The sequence below is a fragment of the Meriones unguiculatus genome, chromosome 3, assembly GCF_030254825.1.
Source record: "Meriones unguiculatus strain TT.TT164.6M chromosome 3, Bangor_MerUng_6.1, whole genome shotgun sequence".
Taxonomy (NCBI): Eukaryota; Metazoa; Chordata; class Mammalia; order Rodentia; family Muridae; genus Meriones; species Meriones unguiculatus.
The window spans coordinates 136581654-136603401 of NC_083351.1; the positions used below are offsets into that span (position 1 = coordinate 136581654).

At 52.8% G+C, this 21748-nt stretch overlaps 1 long non-coding RNA gene across 1 annotated transcript; it reads right to left on the reverse strand.

Moving 5' to 3' along the window:
- Nucleotides 1–1867: 1867 nt before the first annotated feature.
- LOC132652802 (uncharacterized) lies at nucleotides 1868–21516 on the reverse strand. Its single transcript, XR_009590360.1, has 4 exons — nucleotides 21050–21516; nucleotides 19640–19756; nucleotides 2572–2787; nucleotides 1868–2364 (listed from the first exon to the last, which is right to left on the reverse strand). It is a non-coding gene; the product is annotated as an uncharacterized LOC132652802 (long non-coding RNA).
- Between the last annotated feature and the right edge of the window lie 232 nt (nucleotides 21517–21748).

The window sequence follows — 21748 nt, forward strand, 5'->3', positions numbered from 1 at the left end:
CCCTCTGCAAAGAAAGCTTCACAAAGAGAAAGGGGGGTTATGACAACAGAAAGGCAGAGCAAACCATTTCAAGTCCTGACACAGGCAGACTGGTTCTGAAAGTCACCTGTTTCTGAGAGGAACGCGAAGCTCTGTCCCGTCATGCCACACAGCTGGGCCACTGTGCACTGCCAACTGACTTATGTAAGCTCGTGAAAAACCCCTTTCGTTTGAGTTCCCTGTTTATGCAAATAGTGTCAGGGACACATCCGAGCACCCTGGCCATCCATCATCACCTCGCCGGTACCCTGCTCGGGCTGCTGATGACTCACTCACCTTAGGCCAAACCCACACCGCGCGTTGGGCAGGCAGCTTCTGTGACTGGGAGGCCCATGAATAGCTCTTACCCATTTATCAAGTCCACAAGGGCTACACGAACAATGACGAAACCCCGAGCGGGCAGGAGGTGATGAAAGGGCCAGGGTGACTGAGAGGGTGTGTGTGTGTGTGTGTTTTCATCTCTCAGCTCACACACAGCAAGTCCTCAGACAGCACATCTGCCCCAGAGAGGAAAACACCAAAGTTGGGAGTCTTCCCTCAGGAAGCAATCAGGCCAGCAAAGAGCAAGGACAAAGAGATCAGGGAGGCTTAAGGACCTTCAGCTCCACCCCAGAGCTTTTGTAGTAATGGGACCCAAGATCACCAGGTCAACAGCTTGTGTGAGGGTACAGGAAGGTCTGGCTTGAAATCTCTAGTGACTTCCAGGGTCAACCAGTCATTTCAAAAGAAACCAGGGTGGGGACACTGTTGGGGTCACTCACCAGCAGAAAACTCGCATAGCATCTGTTATGCCACAAGTTCAAGACCACACACTACCACCTCCTCTCCAGGAAAAAAAGAGAGAGAGAGAGAGAAAGAGAGAGAGAGAGAGAAAAGAAGGATTTCAGGGGCAGCACATCCAACTCCATCCTGTGCTCAAGGTGAGGTTCATGCTGCTTCACATCCAGTCAGTCCATTGACTCAGCACACCGACAGGAAACACACGCTCCGCTGGCAGTCCTAAAGATGACTTGGTTACAGAAATGATCTCGGCCAAACGTATAGCACACCCCACGGTGGGACACTCCCAAAGTATGTAAGTGATCAGCACAAACTCCTCTTTGCTAGTTATGTACACAAATAAATACACATATGGATTAGACACTCATAATCAAGGAAGACATGCTGCCTCCCATGATGCTAACGCCACCCAAAGATGCCCCGAGACTTAAAAAAAATCCTCTGTGAGGGTATTATAGTTGGTCAAAATGCCAGGATCTCGTGGCTGTGGGCTGGCCACCACCCCCACTGGCGCATCTGCAATGTAACCCAACCCCAGGCCCACCGGCTCTTGCCGTCTTCTCGCCTCCTCTTCCTCAGTTAAACCTGGGTTTGCATTGCACATGCGCCAGTGGGGGTTAGACAAGACAGGGACGCTGCACCCGTGAAAACCCCGCGATGCAGTTGCCTAAATAAGACCTGCGCAATGGCAACGCCGGCTGACCAGCTGATACATGCGAAGTCTCGCAAGCCCCCGCCCCAGATGAAGAGCCACAGGAAAACAGTGGCTGCTGAGGGAGTCAGTTTCTCCAGAGCCTTTAAGCTTCCTGACAGGACAACCAGTCCCACGTGCTCAGCCTGTGCTACCAGCAACGCCAAACGGACTCGTAAGTTGCATTGTTATAACGTAATAATCAAATCATTGATTTGAGGTCATACACTTGAGAGGGGGGTAGAGGACATGGGGAGAGGGAAGGGCAAAAATGATGCAAATAAAGTATTTGTGTATTAAATTTTCAAAAAAAGAAAAAACACTGAAGGGTTTTAAAATCCTCAACATGAAGGCCTTTAATTCCAGCAGAGTTCAATAGAGCTAGGGGAGCTTCAAGACAGCCTGGGCTACATAGTGAGACCCTGTCTCAAAAAAAAAAAAATTAATTTTCAGCATGGTGTTCACTAAACCCCAAACAGGTGGTAAGATTGCTTCTTTAAGTCCCCAGGGACAGCACTGGGGTCCACTTGGTGAAAACAAGTCCCTCCCCATCCCTGAGGGGCAGATTCCAGGAAGAGTTTTCCTTGAAACGACCTCGGGTCTTCTTGAGGGAACATCTCCCTCTTTGTTGAGCACACCTCTGAGCCAGATGCTGTCCCAAGGGCTGGAAAGCGATGAGCAGAACAGGGCAGAATGGGCAGAGCCTTGTTGCAGGTAGCTCAGAGCCTGCAGGGGGACTTTTCCTCGGACGATGGAAAATCATCATCAATGCTGCTCTTCTCATGGTACTCTTTGGTTGTGAATCTCCTTTCTCTCACTTGAGCCTCGGTTGCTATTAATGTCCACTGAAAGACCTGGAGTTTGGGTCCACACCAAGAAAAAGAGAACCACGAATTATGTATTTTCTTTTCCTGAGTTGCCTCGGACAGGACAGAGGTGAGTGTGTGGTCGACATATCCAAGCGCCTCAGTGTCTGGAGACCCTGAGCATCCGGGGAATGTTGGAACATCCAGTAAGCTATGAGAACTTTCTAAGAATACCATCAAGAAAGCGGTCCTTACCAAAACATCACACCAGGGGCTGAGGAGATGGCTCGTCGGGTGATGTGCCTTCCATGCAAGCAGGAGGACCTGTGTTCAGCCTCTGAGAACCTCCATGAAAAGCCAGGCATGGCTGCACATCTTCTGTAACCTGACATTGGAGGGCAGAGGCAGAGCGGTAGCTCCTCAGAGCTCACTGGCCAGCCAATCAGTGAGCTCTGGATTCAGTTAGAGAGCCTGCATCAGAGAAACAGGGTGATCAACAAAGGGTACCTGATGTCAACCTTTGACCCCTACATGCGTGAGCATACATATTTTTATTATTTATTTTTATTTTATTTCTCTGAGTGTTTTGACTCATATGTGTATGTACCACATGAATGCAATGCTCACAGAGGCCTGAAGGGGACACTGTATCTCCTGGATCTGGAGCTATAGACGGTTGTGAACCAGATGTGGTTGCTGAGAACCAAATCTGGGTCCTACGCAAGGAAAGTAAATGGTCCTAATTGCCAAGACATCTCTCCAGCCCCATGTTTGCATGTTTGTTTAAAAAAAAAAATCACCACCTAGAGATAAGCGGTTTTGTAGGATCTAACGCTCTAGTCAGAAACAAAAATTTGCTGCACTCTTCAGGGCACAGAGCACAGAGGGCATGGCTGGCAAAGGTAAAAGGATGCTTCCTACAGGGGACAACTCTGCAGAGCTCAAGAACAGAAGTAAAGTGCTGTGTGCTGTGTGCTAGCATGAGGACCAGAGTCTAAATCCTCAGCATGCACATAAGAGCCAGCTGTGGGCATGACAGTCCACAAACCCCCCATCTGGGGGGAGACAAGATATCCTTGGGGCCGGCTGACAGCTAGCCTAGCCAAACCACTGAGCATCCAGTTCAGTGAGAGACCCTGCCTCAAAGAACACAGCAGAGAACAACTGAAAGACACCTGGAGGCAGGTGTGGTGGCGCACGCCTGTAATTCCAGCACCCGCAGGCAGAGGCAGGCGGATCTCTGTGAGTTCAAGTACAGTCTGGTCTACAGAGTGAGTTCCAGGACAGCCAGGGCTACACAGAGAAACCCTGTCTCAAAAAATAATAAGTGAAATCGTGTTTAAGGAAAGGTATCTAAGGTTGTCCGATGGCCCAATACGCATGAACACATGTGCACACACACATACACGCCCACCAAAGATGGAGGAGGAGGAGAAAGAGGAGGAGGAGAGCCGACCAGCAACTACTCTCTGCTGGTTTTGGGCTCAAGTCCTCCACCCTGAGCCTTTAGCTGCCTGGCTTTCGAGGGAGGGGTAGATGCTCTGCTCACCTGAGGGCAGCTCAGCCTCAGTGCTCTCTCAGCAAATCAGGAGGAGCCGAAGTTCCCCTGTGTTTTCAGTCACTCTCCTGTTCGGCTCCCGTGAACCCAGAATTAGGCGGTCTCAGCGCATGTGCGCAGAACTGGGATCACGTATTTCCTCACTAGAAAACACATCTCAGCTCAGTTCGTCACCACCTCGTTCATCTGTCCAGAGTTTATAATTACAGTATTTATTTCATAATTGCTGACTGTTTGCAAATCCAAAATCCCTGAATCTTAAAATAAATTATAGCTCCCTTTCTACTGAACAGCCCTTGTGCTGTTGGGACACCAGAAGAGATGCCCCTAGTTGTGATTTTAATGACAGGTAAGCAAAGCTGTGTTTCAGGTGATGGGGCCTATTGGCATGAAAGAGAAGTGCTGGAAATCATTTTATTGGATAGCTTAATTACAGATCTCTCCATTCCAGGATTAAGGACCAATGACAGCAACCTTTGATCTGCCCTTTCTCTGGCTTGCTGTTGACCTTGGCAGAGATGAGCACACGCAAACCGGCTGTGGTCAGTGTCTCCTGCAGGTCTTTGGGAGCATGTGCTGACCTTGGTTAGTCCTACTGCGAGTGTTCTGCGCCTCTCTGGCGGTCAGCACGCCAGGCAGGGCAGCCTGCTGTGTCTGGGAGGGTACTGACGCCTATGGTGCCTGGTCTGGGAAGTTGGCACAATGTCATCAGAGAGGCAAAGGGCATCACCAGGCAAGAAGGCAGCAAGCAGCCTGTCACAGTCTTACATTTGACGTGCCTCTGAGTGAGGCCAGCCCTGACAGCCCGAGCCAAAGGAGAATGTTTGGAACAACTCTGCACCCCTCTTCGGAAGAAGGAGGACTGGCGAGTCACTCCCATTCATGGGATGTTTGGGCCAGGTGTGTCCCACAAAAGGCCATAGCACCACACTACCACCTACAGAGCCCATGTTTGCTCAGCCCAGGGCGCTCTCTCTCTCTCTCTCTCTCTCTCTCTCTCTCTCTCTCTCTCACACACACACACACACACACACACACACACACAGACACACACCACCCCTGGCCATGTTAGCACAGCGCTCGGGGCTCCCTCTGAGCTGCAGGAAAAACAAGCCTTCCGTCTGGAGACGATGTGTGCACAGAGGCCTGCAGCTGCACATCCTTGCAAGATCCCCGCTAGCACCACTCCCAGATGAAGCCCGAGTGCTGTCAGAGACCAAGCCAGCACCTCCCTGCGTCTCCATAGGCATGACAGGCCACTGGCTCTCCTCTGCTTTAGCTGCTTCTCCTGCCCGCCTGCCAGGACTTCCTCCACACCCACCAACTCAACCATGGCCACATCCCACTGCTGGGACTGAAGATGTCACTCAAAGACAATGGGGACTCATGCGCTATCATTCACAAATGACAATCCATCATGCCCAAGGCTTCAAGACAAAAGCAGGTGGCACGTGAGAAAGACAAAAGGCAGAATCCCGGCTGGCCAGTGCCCACTGGGAGACCCCCTCACACACACACACACACACACACACACACACACACACATACTGTTCATGCCAATCACACGACCATAATTATCTGAGCCCCCTCACACTTCAACATTAGCCCTCACCGAAAGAGAAGGTCAAAAACACTTGTGAATTACTGGGTGCTGATCAAGTGTTTCCAAAGACCCCCATGACAGGTGGTCTGATAGCGGTTAAGATCAACCGTGTGGCAGGCCACTTGGGTTTGGGTCCTAGCTCTTCCCCTCACCAGCTCTTGCAAACAGCCAGAGAGGAGCTGGGCCTGGGTAGAGCTGGGGATGAGAGCCTAATGGTGAAGCCATTCTTCTAATGAGTGTGAAGCTCTGGGATCAAGCACCACAGAGAAGAAGAAAAGAGCAGCTATTCCACAGGCCAGTGTGGGAAGAAAACAGGTGAGCAGTCCTCCAGCGCTCAGAGCAGCACGTGGCACAGGCCGGTATTGATTGGATCTTCGTCATCCTATGGTCACTTATTATCACTATCATATGACATGACATTCCTGTGGCTAGGAGACAGAAGTAACATTTAATTACTTTGCACGGTACAGTTGTTGGTTCCTTAAGAGTCCAGGAGGGACCCTTTCCCTGTCTTGGTGAGTTTCAGAACAAGCCACTGGGGGAAGAACAAAACTGTGGAAAGCTGAAGGCTGGGTGGGTGGCCTGGAGAGCAAATTCTATGCCCATCAAGGCTACAGAGTAAGAAGACCCTGTCTCAACTCTCCCTGCCCTGAGAAAGCCTCAGCAAGCTTCAAGTACCCCAGGCTGGGTACCACAGGGCTGATGACCTGAATAAGCTAAGCATGGTTTGGGAGGAGAGGCTCACGGTCCTCAGGAGAGCCCAGAGCTCATGCACTTCAGCCATAGCACTCATGACTCCAAGACCTGGTACTCACAGGTGCCCTGTGTCTGGGGTGCTCCTCCAGGATGGGCACCAAATCCCACAGTGCACCCGGAAGGCTCACGGGGCCCCTGTCAGAAGGGGCTGGCTGTGGGGGGGTCTGGTGGGCAGGTGGACTGTAAGGTCGAGGTAGGAACAAGGGTCTGCTGTGCTTCCTCTTTGGGGCCCCTGACACCCATGCTGGCAAGAGTGGCCCAAATCTGCTCCTCAGTCACTCATTGTATGTCACCGTGGCAACCGAGATAAATCCAGTCAAGACGCTGGTCAGCCCTTCTGCTAGAGTAGCTGAGGGCAGCTCACCCCCTCCCCAGCCCTGCTTGCCAGGTAAGGTCCGTCACTTACCCGCTCTGCACCTCCGTTTTCTCACCCACAAATAACGTTTTTAGCAGCCCTGGCCTCTAGAGGTTGTCTGAGGACTAAGGTGATGTACACGGAGGGCTCGCAGGAGAGCTGGGCACAGTCTGGCTTACAGCAAGCACTCTTCACTATTTACTCAAATTCTTTTCTCAAGAGCAAATGGCAAAAGAAAAGCTGTTGTTGGCATCCCCAGATACTTCCCAGCCACCACTCTAGTCAAACAGAAATAGCTCTGAGGACTTCCTGTTTACTGGGGACAACTCTGAAGAAAAAAAAAAAAAAAAAAGAACGAAAGAAAGAAAAACTCATTCACGCTTGTGTGGATACTTGTGTAAAGAGACTTGAGCCAGGAGATCTAGAGCAGGTAAGGAGAGGCAACATACTGTGTAATACTCGGGGCCCCAGCAGAGTGGTTCTTAGTGCTCCTCACACACTCATGCCATAGGGGTTCCCCAAGGTAATGAGTGTGGGCGCATCCACCCCCAGCCGTGAATCCAGGCTCCACCCCGCTCTGCTCTAACTCACTGTGATAGGGCTGGCTGGGTCCCTCTGCCTCCATGATGAAGGCAAAATTAGTGTTCCACCATCTCTACATTCGCCCCTCAGAATGATGGAGTGGACTCAAACAGAGGGAACCTGGACCACGAAGGCCCAGGGGGCTCATCTGAGTGTGCCCAGGCAGATTCTTAGCTGGGACCGGCAACCACGCAGCAATCCACGAAAAGAGCCTACGTCACCAGTGTGCATGTCCCCCACACGTGCACCAGAGCCAGGCGGGAGCCCTGGTCCTCACCTCACCCTTCCTTCTTTTCCCAGACTTGTTTGCAGAGGCAAGCCCAACCTGACGGGATCTCTGAGAACGTAAACAGCCTTCTAAACAGCCTTCTAAGGATAACCCCCACAGCCTGCCCTGTGCTCTCAAGCCCTCACTCCAAAGAAACCCCCAAGGGGCCTCTACTTTGCTGTGGAACAGAAGCAGGCAAGCTCTATCCCCTCCCAGCGTAGTCCAAACAGAGCCCAGAAGCCGACACCACTCAGCAGGACTAGCCAGCCCCCCAAAGCACCACAAAGCCCTACACCTTATAATTAGTCCATGGGCCCAGGCAAAGGACAATGGCCTGGAAATGCCAGCAAATGGAATCCATGCGTGATAACCGGGTCTCTGTGCCAAGCGTATAACTTAATTACATATCCCAGGAACTCGCTTCTCTCCTGAACTCTCACCCCTTACACAAAAGACGGATTAGAGATGGCCTGCCCAGGGCCAGTGAGGCCAGACCCGCTTCAAGCAACACCCCGCGAATGAAGAGCAACCCTCCTGTGGCTCCACAGAGACAGAGCTGGTCGGCAGGCATTCAACAGCCAGGACCTTCATCCCTCCATTCTAGGTCAACTTCTGGGACACCCACAAGGACAACAACCCCACCACCACCACCACAAGACAGAAAAGAAGTCTCTGCATGCTGACTGTGGCTCCAGCACTTGGTCACCATGGCTCAAGCTACCATGTAGACACGCCACCTGGGGAGAGCTAACTACCGCTGATCTGCACTCTGTAGGGCCATCCTTCATCCCATTATCCCCCCAGGAGGAGTGTGAACAATCCTTGTCCTGGAGGCGCGCAGTAGAGAATCGTGTTGTTTGGGAAGAACGTAGCTTCATTCCAACCGCTGGATGGGAGAACCCAGCCACAAGAGTGCCCTCTCAACAAGCCGAAGCCCTTCCAGACGAGCCAAGACCCGGTCTGGCTGTGCTAACACCTCCCTGTCTGGGCGTTCAGACCAAGTCGAGGCCGAGAGCCCCTGACTCCTGACGGTTGCCTGTACTGCATTTCACGCCCCTCCTGCACTAACTACATCTGGAAAACCCCACGATCCATTCCTGAAGATGTTGGGCCCTGAGACCTGCAGAGACCCGGAGAGCTCGAACAAGCCGTGCGGGCCCCTATGCAGAGGCGACGGGCAGAGGTTATTGCTACTGTGGACTGAGCCTTCCACTGAGGCTACACCCATTATTCATAGCAATGGAAGCACAATTTCTCAATCCCGGGCCGCCAGCTCCAAAGCTGGATGTTGAAAGGAGAGACAAAGCAGTAAGGGCCTATCAGCTTTGCCCCCACCCCAACATGAGAAATAATTTGGCCAAGGGGCTAAGAAGATGGATGGGGTCAGCCATATACCCATCCATGCTGACTACAAACATGGCATGATACATGTCTGTCACCTCAGAAAGTGACAGCAGCAGGGCTGGACTACAAATCTGAGCCTCAACCAGAGGGTCGTGAGAGAAGGGAGGACCCCCAGCAAGGGAGATAATACCCTTTAGACCCTACACCCAAGCCTTCAACAAAGCTACCTTTGGGGTATTCAGTCCCCCACACACACACACCCAGCATGAGGCCCTCTGCATTCCCAAGCCTGCTGAGTCCCAGAACCACACTTACAATGGCTGCTGTGATGGAGCCTGGTAAGGACCCTTAGTCAGACTTTCCAGACAGATTGTAGAATACATAACCAGGTTCTGGCTAAAACTACATTCCAAGATTGAAGACTCTTTAGCAAGATCCATAGAGAAGGTTTGGGGAAGTCACTGTTCCTGTTTCAGGACCAGCTCTCCAGTTTGCTTTCCTTAGGGCTAGGGAACAGGCAGAGTATCCAAGGAGAGGAAGGCAGCCCCACCCCTGAGGAAGATGGCATCTTGACACAGGACAGCCTACAGCCCACAGAGGCAGGCAGGGCACACGGGGCCTTCCTAGTCCATGCTGAGAGCACATGCCTGCTGATTCCTGTCCCAGGGCATCACGGTGGGAAAGTCACTAGATCTCCCTGGAGTCAAGGGTAATAACCCCTGCTGCCGGTAGGAAAGCCCACAGCACAGAGTGCGGCCTGGGCTGGCAGGTGAATGCCAGGTGTCCATCAGCTCCCCGCCATCCCATTCTCATATGGGGGCCTGTGCCCCAGCATTCGTCCCTTTCCGAGAGGTGGCTTCAGGGAGTCTGGCAATCTACAGGACCCACCATCTGACTCTAGACCACAGTAGGGACCCAAGATGCTACCTCCGCATCTGCCCATCCCACTCTCCTCCTCACCTAGACCCAGTGGGATCCTTTTTGAGTCAGGTGAAGCAGGGATGAGAACCCTAGAATTGTCCCACTCCAATTTGGTGACAGGTTCGGGATCTGGAGAATTCTATCAGAGAGGGTGAAGAAGGCAGGTTGGGCACAGGCATCCTGAGTTAGTACAGCTTCACAGCAATCCCATGAGATGGGGTTTACAGAGAGGAATGGAGCACAAAAGACACACACACAGCCAAGTGCTAGAGGTATGGCTGGTGCCCAGGCAGTCTGACCCCAGAGCCCTTCCTCCGAATCACCATTCCGTTATCAATCTCTCTTCTCCTTCCTTTCCCTAACCCCACGCCGCACCACTGCCATACCTAAAACTTCCCAGCAAGCATGGGAGGTGCCATGCTTGCCTTCTCTTCCTCCCTCCCACGGGTCCCCAGCCCTCCACACCCAGCTCGGGGTGCAGGCCCTGTTCCAGGCATTCTCGCCACGCTGCCTGGACAGCTGGCAACCTCAGCCTGGGGGGAGCAAACCTACACACGGGCTGCAAAGGGACTGATGGAGCAGTGGCTGTGCCCCCTGCCATGCCTGGGGAGCAACTACTGCACTGTCCTGTTGCCAGCCAGCAGGCTCAAAGCAATGCCACACAGAACTCAGCAGCGGGCAGGGCAGGGTGAAATCCCTCTTTATAGAGTTATTTTTGCTGTGGAATTTTCACTGGCCTGTAAAATATTTTTATATTTATTACACATTTAACGGGAGCTCCTAGAACCAACAGGGTGTAAATAATGAAAACTAGGGCAGTAAAGGCCCCAATAAACCTCGCACCAGCCCTTTGATGCTCCCCGTGAGTCCCAGCTTCTCCTTCCTCCCCAGACCCCATCCTTTTGCCCCAGAGGAAGCCCAGAGGCCAGGGACCCTCAGGAAGCCCGATACTGGCTCTCAAAAATGAAAGTCACCCAACTGCCAACTACCTGTGTCATCAGCCGAGCCCACCAAATGTGCTGACCTGGAAAAGGCCTACTGTGTGCTCAGCCAATACTGGAGCACATGAGTTGGATCAGAAGACCTTCATGAGTACTTCCATGTTTCCTGCAAGTTCAGATGGTTCTCTTCTCCCTAGGAGCTAACACCAGCCCCCAACTATAGCAGACACGCACTACATAGTCATATTTCTATGGCCGCAGGATTCCACTGAGGAACCAGAAGTCTTAGGAGAAAGTCTTCCTCCATAAACGTGTAACCTCTATGGGCTGCTGTAGAGCCCTGCTCAGTGCACCTACATCCTGTACCCACAAAAGACTCTGGATGCCCTATCTACGCTTTACAGCCCGGGTTTCCTCTATCCCATCCACAAAACTCCAAGGCAAGAAGAACCTTAGGTCCTGTCACAGGAAAAAGCCTAGACTCACCAAGAGAGGCAGGGCCGCAGACCTGTGCTTACGGGAGAAGTCTAGCCTGAGCCACACGTTAGGCAGGAACCATCTCCCCATGTGTCAATGGCAATGGCCTACCTCTGCCCGCCAGAGCTCCACATGACCAGGATGCCATCCCTCACATGCCAACTCTGTCCATTCCAGGTCACACAATAGGCACTAAGACCAAACCTGGAGTTGAGTCCAGCCATCTCCTGCTTGTGTCTCATACCTGTCTATAAGTGTCACTCCCCAGACCAACCACAGACCAGACCACAGAGCATCTCCCACATATACCAGCTCCACACAGCTCCAGGCCCATTCCCAGAACCCCCCGGGGCTTGCCTCATTCAGACCCTAAGCATCAGGACCTGGAGGTGGTCTCCACGAGTGTTTGCTAAAGCAACCACAGCATGCAGCTATCGGAGCCCGGCTTTGTAACTAAATCCTTGCTTGTTGAGTCTGGCCTGTCACACATACAAGGATGTGGACTTTCTACATGCATGCCTTCATACTTGTCCTGAATAAGGGCCCTCACCAGCTGTGACCATCGCTGCAGCTGCCCCTGCCCCCCCCTCCGCTCACCCCAGCACCCATGCAAGTCAGGGCTACACAGCTGACTTGACAAGTCCACAGGACCACACAGGTGCCTGACCTTCCTCTCAGCAGCCCCCCCGCCAAGCAATAGGGGCCACACTCCATATAAGTAACTGTGGAAGGCGGAAACACCACTATCCAGAGGGCTGCAGCGAGGCAAATGCAAGAATGTAGAGCCTGAGCCCCAAAGCTCTCCGAGGCAAAGCTGACAGGAGCAGCTCCTCTCTGGGGATAGATCAGCCCTGCAGCTCCTGCTGCGGCTGCTTCAGCACCGGGAGATTCTTGTCTCTCAACCCCTGATAATTATAGTCCCTGGTGCTCAGCTAACACCCGTGTCATTGCAGGGTGTTGGAACAAGCAGGGTTTAAAGCGAAGAAAATTAAACAATAGCATCTGACAAGTGGCCCATCCCCTGTGGCACCACACTGAGCCAGGCCATAGGGGACAGGGTCTAGGCTGCCTGGCCCACCCAGGAGGTGTAGCTATCTCAAAGCAGCCAGGAAGCCCATAGTAAGTAATGATAAGAGTCCTCTTGGAGAAACCAGGAGTGGAGAGAGGAAGGAAGACACCAGAAACATGTCTCCACCTAGGAAGGCTGATCTGTGGCTTCTATACAGGAGATATCTCTTCCCAGGAAACACTCATCCTAAGAGCCACAGCACAGCCCCAGATTCAAGGGCATTAAGGTGCCCTGTCAAAGGAGCCTGGCATTCCAGCCCTACTTCCCCAGCTGAGAAAAGGGAATCCAGCCTCTCTGGGAAAAGGGGCTCCCACTCCCCCTGCTTTGCACACAGGGGCTCCAGTCCCCCCCTACCCTCAGGATGGAAATCATGAGGAACTGTGCCAGAGATCTTCCCAATCCCCCCCCCACTAATCTCTGCTTGACTCAGTTTCCACACTGAGCACTGCATCCTCGAGAACTGCAACCCAAACCAAAAGGTCAATGTTAAGCCCTCAAGCGCAGGCACCAAGGGGACAACAGCCATGCCCCTGAGTCCCCAAGGCGCTTCAGCCCCAAGCACTGAGCCTCTAATCCTTGCCCCATGGAAGCCCCCAAGTCCCATCAAAACAAACACCCTGTGGTGGGTGCTTGCTGCATTCCAGAGCCAGTAGCAGGCCAGGGTCTATAGAACCCTTTTTGGGCCCAGTACGAATGCCAGTTTCTCGCTGTCTTGCTCCTTCTGATCTTTCTCCTCAAGGCCAAATGTGGGCAGCGCCCTAAGGACCACTGGTGAACAGAGCCGCAACGATCACTGTACCCACTCAACAGTGGCTGCACCCTCCCATTTCATAAGTTTGGAAAGCTGAAGCGGTGGTTGCCGCTCAACCAATAGTCTGAAGTCAGAGCAGGCCTGACGGTCTTCCAAGTCCCGGGACATTTAAGAATGACCTGGGCTTGTTACAGAGGGCAGGTCAGAGGCCCTCCATCAAGCCTCCCCGCTCCCAGCGCAGGCTGTGCACCTTGCTGGCTGTCCTACTCCAAGCTGCAGAAGCTGGCAAGGAGCCTCCCGCTTCCCCCAAATCCGTCTGAAGAGAGAGGCTGAGCAGACGTCAGCTTCCCAGTACCCGCTGGGAGATGAAACACATGTTTTCTCTGTTGCTCCCCCTCTTGGGCTCCCCAAACATGCTGGAGATATTATTATTATTTATTATTTGCTGAGTGCTGACAGCACACTGAGCATCAGGCCCAGGAGCCTAGGCCCTGCCAACATGGCTTGCAGTCAGCCAGCACGACATGGCTCCCCTGTGACTCCAACACAAACCCAGCTGCTGGAGCTGGCTGCCGAGGGCCCTGGCTTCCAAGACCTTTCTTCCTAGCCCCAGCCCCAGCAGTCCAGGGCTCTTGGCCTCTTCCTGACCTGAGAGGTTGTCCTAAGCCCAGGCAGCTCCAGTGCAGGGCCTCTGACCCTGGGCAGAGTGGAAGGCCTTGCTCAGGGCGGGTTTGGATGGCTGTAGGAAGAATCCTCTCAGCTCAGGCTTGCAGGCAGCTGTGCAGGTCCTGAAATGCCAGCAGTCTTTTCCAGGGAAGCCAACTTTCTCTTGCCTTTTTTCCCAGAACACTAACATGGGAACAAGCACCCAGACATGGAGAAGCCTCTGGGTCTTTCCTGGGAAGATGATGGGCAGCCAAACCTCCATCATCACATAAACACTATGTCCATGGGAGGGTTTTTTTTGTTTTGTTTTGTTTTTTTTTTCGTAATGGCAAAAATTCATGTTTAAAAAAAATAACAAAATGTTAAAGATGGAATCAGTGTTGCCAACTGGCTACATCTCGGGCTACATATGGCTCAAATTGACACTTCAGAGAAAGCCACTTGAGCCAGGCTCTCTCTGTTCCAGTCCTCTGTGCTGGAAGAGCCCCTGTGCCCTCCTATCAACAGCATGGGTCAACGCCACCTACGACCTGCATGAGGCCTTCCAGAGGAGGTCCCTGGCTGTCCTGAGGGGTCCTCCCAGGAAATGAGCACACAGAGGTCATATATATATATATATATATATATATATATATATATATATGGTATATAGAAGAAGGAGCAAGCACCTCAGGGGACCTGGACTGCCCTTCCCTCATGCAGAAAAGGATCTCCAGCCTGGTGACTTGCAGCCATTGTCCCCTGCTGCAGACAGTTGTATTTCTATTATCATCTCAGCTCCCTCCCCTCCCCCCATGGGTTCCCCAGAGCCCTGGGGCCAATGGGGCCAATGGAAACAGTCTGAGGGATAAGTGCTGGGGGACCCCCAAGTGCCTGCTGCCATGCAGTCAAGAGTACAGGCCAACACATGGGGGAGGGGAGGCTCCAGCTAGGCTGAGAGCACAGGTCCCACAGCAGAGCTCTGTTCCTCATGCCCGCCATGCTCAGCAGCGCCACCTCTGTGCCCACAGACACGTGCTCCATGAAGGCAGGGCGAGGTTAGTTTTCCCCCACCTTAGAGCCCCTGGGATGAACATTACAGCTTGCACTTTCAGATGAATCAGTAGATGAGAGGACAAAAGGTTGGGGGAGATAGCATCGCCTTTTATCTGCCTGCACACATACAGAAGCGCAGGCCCCAAGCTCCCTCCCAGGTCTGCAGCAGGCTGCCTACAGGACACTCCTCAGCTGAGAATGGTGCTTCCCGGCATTGGTTGGATCCCACCCTGGAAAGGAAAGGTGAAGCAGAGAGGGCTCCTCTCTCCTTCAGACCATCAGGGCTGGCAATGCCCCAGGACAGCTGTGGAGTTACTAAGCCTTAGCTTACTCTGCTCAGTGTTGTGTGAATCTTCACACAGCCCACAGGTTTGGCAGAGGAGGACCTCCAAAGGTGTCGGTCCAAGTCTGATGATCATAGGTTCTTACATCAAAAGGCACAAGAAGGGCTCGGCAGGGAAAGGCATTTGCTGCCAAGCCTGGGGACCTGATAGGACTTCCGTGGTGGAAGGAGCGATTGAGCGCCCACAAGCTCCTCAGACCTCCACAGTCACACTGTACACACATGCCCATAGGCACTAAACACAAATATGCAATTTTTAAGAGAGGGGTATTGATGCACACTTTTAATCCCAGCACCCAGGAGGCAAGTGGATCTCTGTGAGTTCAGGGCCAGCCTGGTTCACATAGTGAATTCCAGGACAGCCAGAAGTATACAATGAGATACTGTCTAAATAAATACATAAATAAAGTGTAGTTTGTTTGTTTTTTTTTTTAAGGGCAAGTGTACTCTGATATTATGCACCCCAACAGAGGAGCCCCCCTTACTGCAGATTACTGCTACCAGTGAGGGTGAGAACAATGTTGGGGGAAAGGGGATCACGGGGCCCGGTCCAAGTTCCAAGATGTCCACCCTGAGCCTCCTTTGCCTGCATAGAACTATGTGATGGCACACCTACTGTGTCCCAGGCACTGTCAGCACACAGTAGGTACTCCTGCTGTTGCAGCCGCCAAAGGAAGCTGCTGCTCCCAAGGAGTCAGGGTGCTGCACGCAGCTGACAACCGGCTCCCTCAAGCCTTCACACACATGCAACCCCGGCTCCGAGTGCCAGCAGAAGACTCCGAGGGCCCAGGAGTTGCCATCGGGGAGACACTGCAGACTGTGTAGCATGCAGTGATTCACAGCCCAAGACATCCTTCCCCAGGCTACTGTGGATTTATCAGCACCGCCATCTTCAATTACGAGGCTTGTCACTCATCTCCAGCCATCAGAAGGAAGTGAGTGAAGAGATTAATGTCTTTTTAAAAACTGCTTTCATCCTTCCGAGGGATTCCTCCCCAGATGCCATTTGCATCTCTACAGCGGAAGAAACTCAGAGACTGGCTGCCCCGCCCCCTCCAGCCCCTCAGCCTGCCTCACTCCTTCTCACCAAGCCAGGCTGAGAATCAGCTTTTCTAGAGAAAGGGGCAACGGCCGACCTAAGATCATTCATTCCAAAAGCCCCAGGCTCTGCCCACAGCCAGCCTGTTCCACAATGAAGTGTGTCCCTCAAGAGGGCCGAAGCCCTAACTCTCCGGGATGGAACACATTAAAAGGAGGTCGTATCAGAGTAGGGCGGGGCCTGCAACTGAGGCAGCTGGTGTCCCTGTGAGAAGAGGGGCATTTGGACACAGACTTGAACACGCCAGGTGAAAGTGAAGCTGAACCGATGCAGTGGCTCTGCAAGCCGAGAAATGCCGGGAGGGAGCTGCCAGTCATGACTGGAAGCCGGAAATATGCTCCCTGTCCCTCCGGCCTAAAGGACTCTGGTTTCGAACTTAGCTTCTGGACCGATGAGAGGCCAGATCTCTGCTGCTTTAAGAACTCGTTTGGTGTACTCTGCTGCAGGGGTCCTGGCCAAGGAGCGCGCAGCCACGGCCAACCCAACCCTTCGGTGAAGGCAGCAGTCCTCAGCCTTCCCAAAGCCGCAACCCTTTCGCAGCTCCTCAGGTTGTAGTGACCCCCAACCATAAAGTTACTTCTGTCGCTACTTCATAACTCATTCTGGTACCGTTGTGAGTTGTAATATAAACACTTAGAGGGTTTCCGGAGGGGTCGAGACCCACAGGTTGAGAACCACCCGTCTAGGCCTCTTTCCTCTGACCCAAGTAGGAGAATAGATGCTACGACAGAGCCCAGTAGATCCACACCATGTACCTGCTTTCACTTCCTCATCTGACCCCCTCCTGCTAATGCATTAAACATATGGAGATGCGTACATACATATGTGTGTGCACATATGTGCACATATATATACATACATCTCAGCCCAGCTGTGACCTCTATCCAGGCCTGTTCCCCCTAAATTCAATGTTGCCTGTGACACTAAGTCAAAAGACTAGCTTCCTGGTCCACCTGAGTGGGGAAAGGTATGAGGCCTCAAAAATGGCCCCGCACCACCTCAGGGCCCAAGATAAACGGAAGCAGAGGGAGGCGCCCTCTGGGACCCGGGCCAGGCTTCTCCTGTTGACTGCTCATGAGAAACCACGTTGGCCGGCCAAGCCGTACGCCACTTGAGCAGGGTCCTCTGGGTCTGCAGAGCCTAGCGAGGAGCCAGCAAGGGACAGGGCTTCCTACGCATGCGTGAATGGTTGCATGGTGCTGGAGGAGCAGCAAGAGGGTGCTTTCTTCTAGGAAATCCTTGTCCTCTGCCAACAGCCATAGTGCCCACGGCTCCCTAGGAGCAATCCTGCCCTTCACCCCTTTCCCCAAAGCCCCCCACACCACCACCACAGGTGCTGCCCACAGCAAGAAAGAGTGTGACCTGAAAAGCTTGCCGGTTCTCTGGCTTCATGGGACCTCCCCTTTCCTGTGCCTCGGTTTCCTGGAGAGCTGTACCTGCTCCTGGGATGTGGGGGAGCAGTTCAAGAGGTTAACACGTACATGGAAAACCCTCAGCCCTGTGCCTGGCACGGGTGCACGCTTGCTCACATCATTTGTCACTGTTTTCCTGTGCCCTCGCAACTCTAGGGTATGGGTCCTCCCAGCATTCACTAATGGCTCTCTTCCCTGGGTGACACCCAACATCCAATCACAGAAAACACCGAGCAAAGTTACAAAGACCCGGCGGGAAAGCAGATGCAGTACTTGGAGAGAAGAGCGTGACTCATAAGACGTCATAGTCAGTGGAGTACCTGGAGGTCATGCCACTGAAGGCGCGTCAAACAAGGCATTTAGGCTTTGAGGGGTGAGTTGGAGTTTACCGGGAGACCCTGGCCCAGTCTATAAATAACTAGAGGGTAAATGAGACAGGAGAGCAACATTCAAGCCTAAGGGAACAGAATATAGAGTTGAGAGGGGAGTATATGAGCAGAAAAGCAGAAAGGTAGGCTGAAGCCAAATTCAGAGAGGTTCTGAACACCACGCTCAGAGGAGCCTTGAGGGGCAGTGGTGGGGGGCATGATAATTGGAGCTGGAGGCTTCAGGAGGCCTGAGTTCTCTCTCCACCTAAACCCTGCTTGCCATTGGTCTCGAATTCTCTTCCCAATAGAGGCGTCCTCAAGTTCACACCCCTGGAGACCCCGTATTTGTGCCTATTCTGCTTAATGCTGTGGTGTCCACAGCTGCATGTGATCAGAAGGGGCCCTCCGCCAAGACCTTTGGGGAAATTCCCATGTCTCCATGCGAGTCCCAGTTGACGGATGGGACTGGGCTGAGACAAGTTCAAGCCATAAGCTGGAAACCCCTGTTGGCATGCTGGCATCCAGGTGGCTCCAGCCCGCGGCTTTCTTCTCCCCTGCTCCAGAAGCATGCCCCTTCGCCTCAGCTGAGCCCAGGGATCCTGGCTAGTCCATTCCTTTCTGCATGTATGTTGTGATGTTCTGTGTGGTAGACACTTGAGACGTCCCGGGGCCTCTGTGACTTCGCCAGCCAGGTCCCAAGCCGTGCTCTGACCTCATGTCCTGGCAGAGACGCTGCCACCATCACCCCTAACTGTCTACCCAGCAGCTGGGGCGACACTTCAGCAGCTGCCCAAGCAGGCACTAAAATTAGGTGACCCAGTAGACCCAGGACACGGAGATCATTGGCAGGAGGCTGACTGCCCAAAACGTCACTCCCCCAAGCCTTAAGACCAAGCAAACTGGTCAGCCAAGTGTCTGCCTTTCTCCAGGGAAAGTGGGGGGAGAACTTTGACTTTTGCTTGTTTCACTTGAAAATTACCCCTGGAGATAAAAAGTAGTCTATATCTGCAGTAGGGCTTTCCACGATATTCCACAAGTTCTTTTCCCTTTTCTGTGGATGGTTTTGAATGTGAGGAAGGACATTATTGGGGAGGAAAGATGGCTGAATCTGTAAAGAACACTTTCTACCAAGCTGGGGAACCTGACTCCAGTCCCCAGAGCCCACATGGTGGAAGAAAAAAACCGACTCCCACAGGTTGCCCTCTGGCACACGTGTGTGCACACACATACACGAAAGCAAGTATTTCTCAAAAAGAAGAAAACATGCCACACAGGCAGTTTAAGAAGTGTTCCTTCAGCAGCCTGACATCACGTTGGTAGATCTTTAAAGATTCATCATATGTATCAATTGGAAACAATACATAATATTCTATTTTATCACCATGCCGTAATTAATGTAAAAAAAAAAAAAAAAAAAAAAAAAACTCCTCATGGTTAAGCCCTTAAGTGCTATCCTCTTTTGGACTCTTTAAGTAATCAGTGAGCAGCATCCACTGGAAAAGACGTGGTCCACATCTCTGATGTTTTCCTCCGGGTGGGTTCCAGGCACCACCAGGCATGCTTCATTAAAAGAAGCTCACGTCAAGGCGCTGGGTGTGGTTCGCCTACCCTCTCCCAGGAGCCAACACCAGAGGCTAGACTTTGCAGTCACCCCACCTGCCTCTCCCTGCCGGCTCTGGCCATGGCTCCTTGCAGCCAGTTTGCTCGTTCACTCCTGGGACAAGCTCTCTCCAAGAGAACTTAAAATATAGAGAGCTTGCCTGCCAAGCACTTACAGGCTCTCTTCAATGCAAGAGTGAGCCATGGTCTCTTCTCCACAGGAAACACAAGCGATGATCACACCCCAGGACCCAGGGACTCGGCGGCTCCCACTTGAGGATAAGCAGCCTTAACTGAGGGTCAAAGTAAAAGACACTGATCAGAATTTGCAAACGTCCCCCAGAGAACCTCTCCCCTCTTCTCTCCCTCTCTTCTCTGCTCCTGCCCTCCCTCCCTCCCCTCCCCTCCTCCAGCTCACCCTATTACACACACACACACCCAGGAAGCAATCCCCTCCAAGGTACTAGCCATCCCCAGCAAGGTTAACGGATGACCCAAATTATGACACCAGCCCTAAGCTAGCGTCCCATAAAGCAACTTGCCACGAATGGAATTGCCTCTGCATTTCCCAGCAGAGAAGCTCAACTCACAGCTCAGTGTAAATAGGCTGTCTCTGGGCCCACTACGTCACCTCCCTCGCTGGCAAGTTATGGATGGCACTACGGAATCGCTGTCATAAATACAGCCCCTCTGTTAAACAAAGCCGACAGCTTTGTGCCAATAACCTTTGAACCACTCAAGCCCAGTGTCAATTGTATTTGTCTTTGAGCTGAAGTTTACTCTAGACTGTTTGCTAAATCAGGGCTCATCTGTGGAGATAATTCAAATATATTACAGGCACCAGGCAGACATGAGGCCCTCCCCCACATGGCTTCAGCCTACGTCTTCTGCCACAGCAGCCTGCAAGTCCCCTTCCCAGTCAGCAAGTCAGTAGGACAAGAAGAGAAGGGAGGCTGGGGCCTGGATGAGAACAGGGGTTCTTCTGCTGCTCTGTCATCCCCACACAGAGCCTGTTTCTCTCGCAGGACTGTCTTCCTGGAACTCGGGGAGTCCATGCTCAGAGAGCTCTTGACATCCACAATCAGACCCTAGAATGGAATCAGCTTTGCGAATGGAAACCGTGAAGGCATAGAAATGCAGCCCCAGCCTCTGCCCTGTGTGGAGGGACACCTCCAGTTCCTGACGGGCTAGGAGGGGTGCACAACGCTTTCAGATGAGGACAGGGCAAACAAGCATGCTGAACAAGCCAGACAACAAAGAAGAAAGCGCGCTGGTCAAGCCAGCCGCAGCTACCGCTGCCCAGGAAGGCTGGCTGGAAGGCTTGCGTCCTGTGCCTGCTGTAGAACTGGCCCTGGGCTGAGGCCAATGAAGCAGAACTTAGGCAGGACTCCTCCCTCAGCTGTTTTCAAAGCTTTGCCCACTTGTCTTCCCAACCTGGGGTCCTCTCAGCCACAACCTGGACTCCCTAGGACCCCTCACCATTCGGGGTCTCTTGTCCAACACAGCCACAAGCCTCCCACCTGGCAGGAACCCAACCCCTCCCTCCCTCCCACCCACTGGAAGTGGAATTGAGGCCAGGGAAGTACCTTGCTCTGCTTCATCTCATGAATATGAAGCTACAGGCTTGACAGGTCAGGAGGTGAGGGCGGGGGATCAGGGTGTCCAGGGCTGTGTTTAGATTATGTCCCATGAGCCTCTTTGAAACTCAGCAAGGAACACCCCGTGAAGAATGGGAGGGGCAAAAAGAGTGAATACAGCTGTGTCACGGTCAACAGAGGCCGGCCGACCAGCTGTGTGCCCTCCGGCAGTCACGGGCACCCATCTCTCGTATCGGTAAAATAAGAATCATTTGCTTGGCCTAGAGCTGCAGTGAGAAGCCGGAGTGTGTTTGCCAGCAGAAGGGACTGCTGTCCATTGAGAACGGGGGCTGGGTGTCTTTCATCCAGCAAGGAAGAGAGGGAGGGAGCCAAGAGCCATCCAGATTCCATGCCTGCTTCCTTGTAGGACCCTGTCCATCGGCCTCATTGGAATAAGAGCCTTACAAAAGGCAATGCCATTGTAGCCCACATTGATACCCTGGGCTGTGAGCTGACCACTGGGGCCGGCTCCACCCTTCACCCTCCACTCCCCGTCAGTACCATGGGAGTTGGGGGAGGCCATAGGCAGGACTGGAGTCTAAGAGATTCCTGTCACTCACCTTGAGGAGACTCACCCCTACTTGGGATATGGGAAACCTCTGACCTCCACTTTTCATCTCTGCTAGCACCTGGGAGAAGGGAGACAAA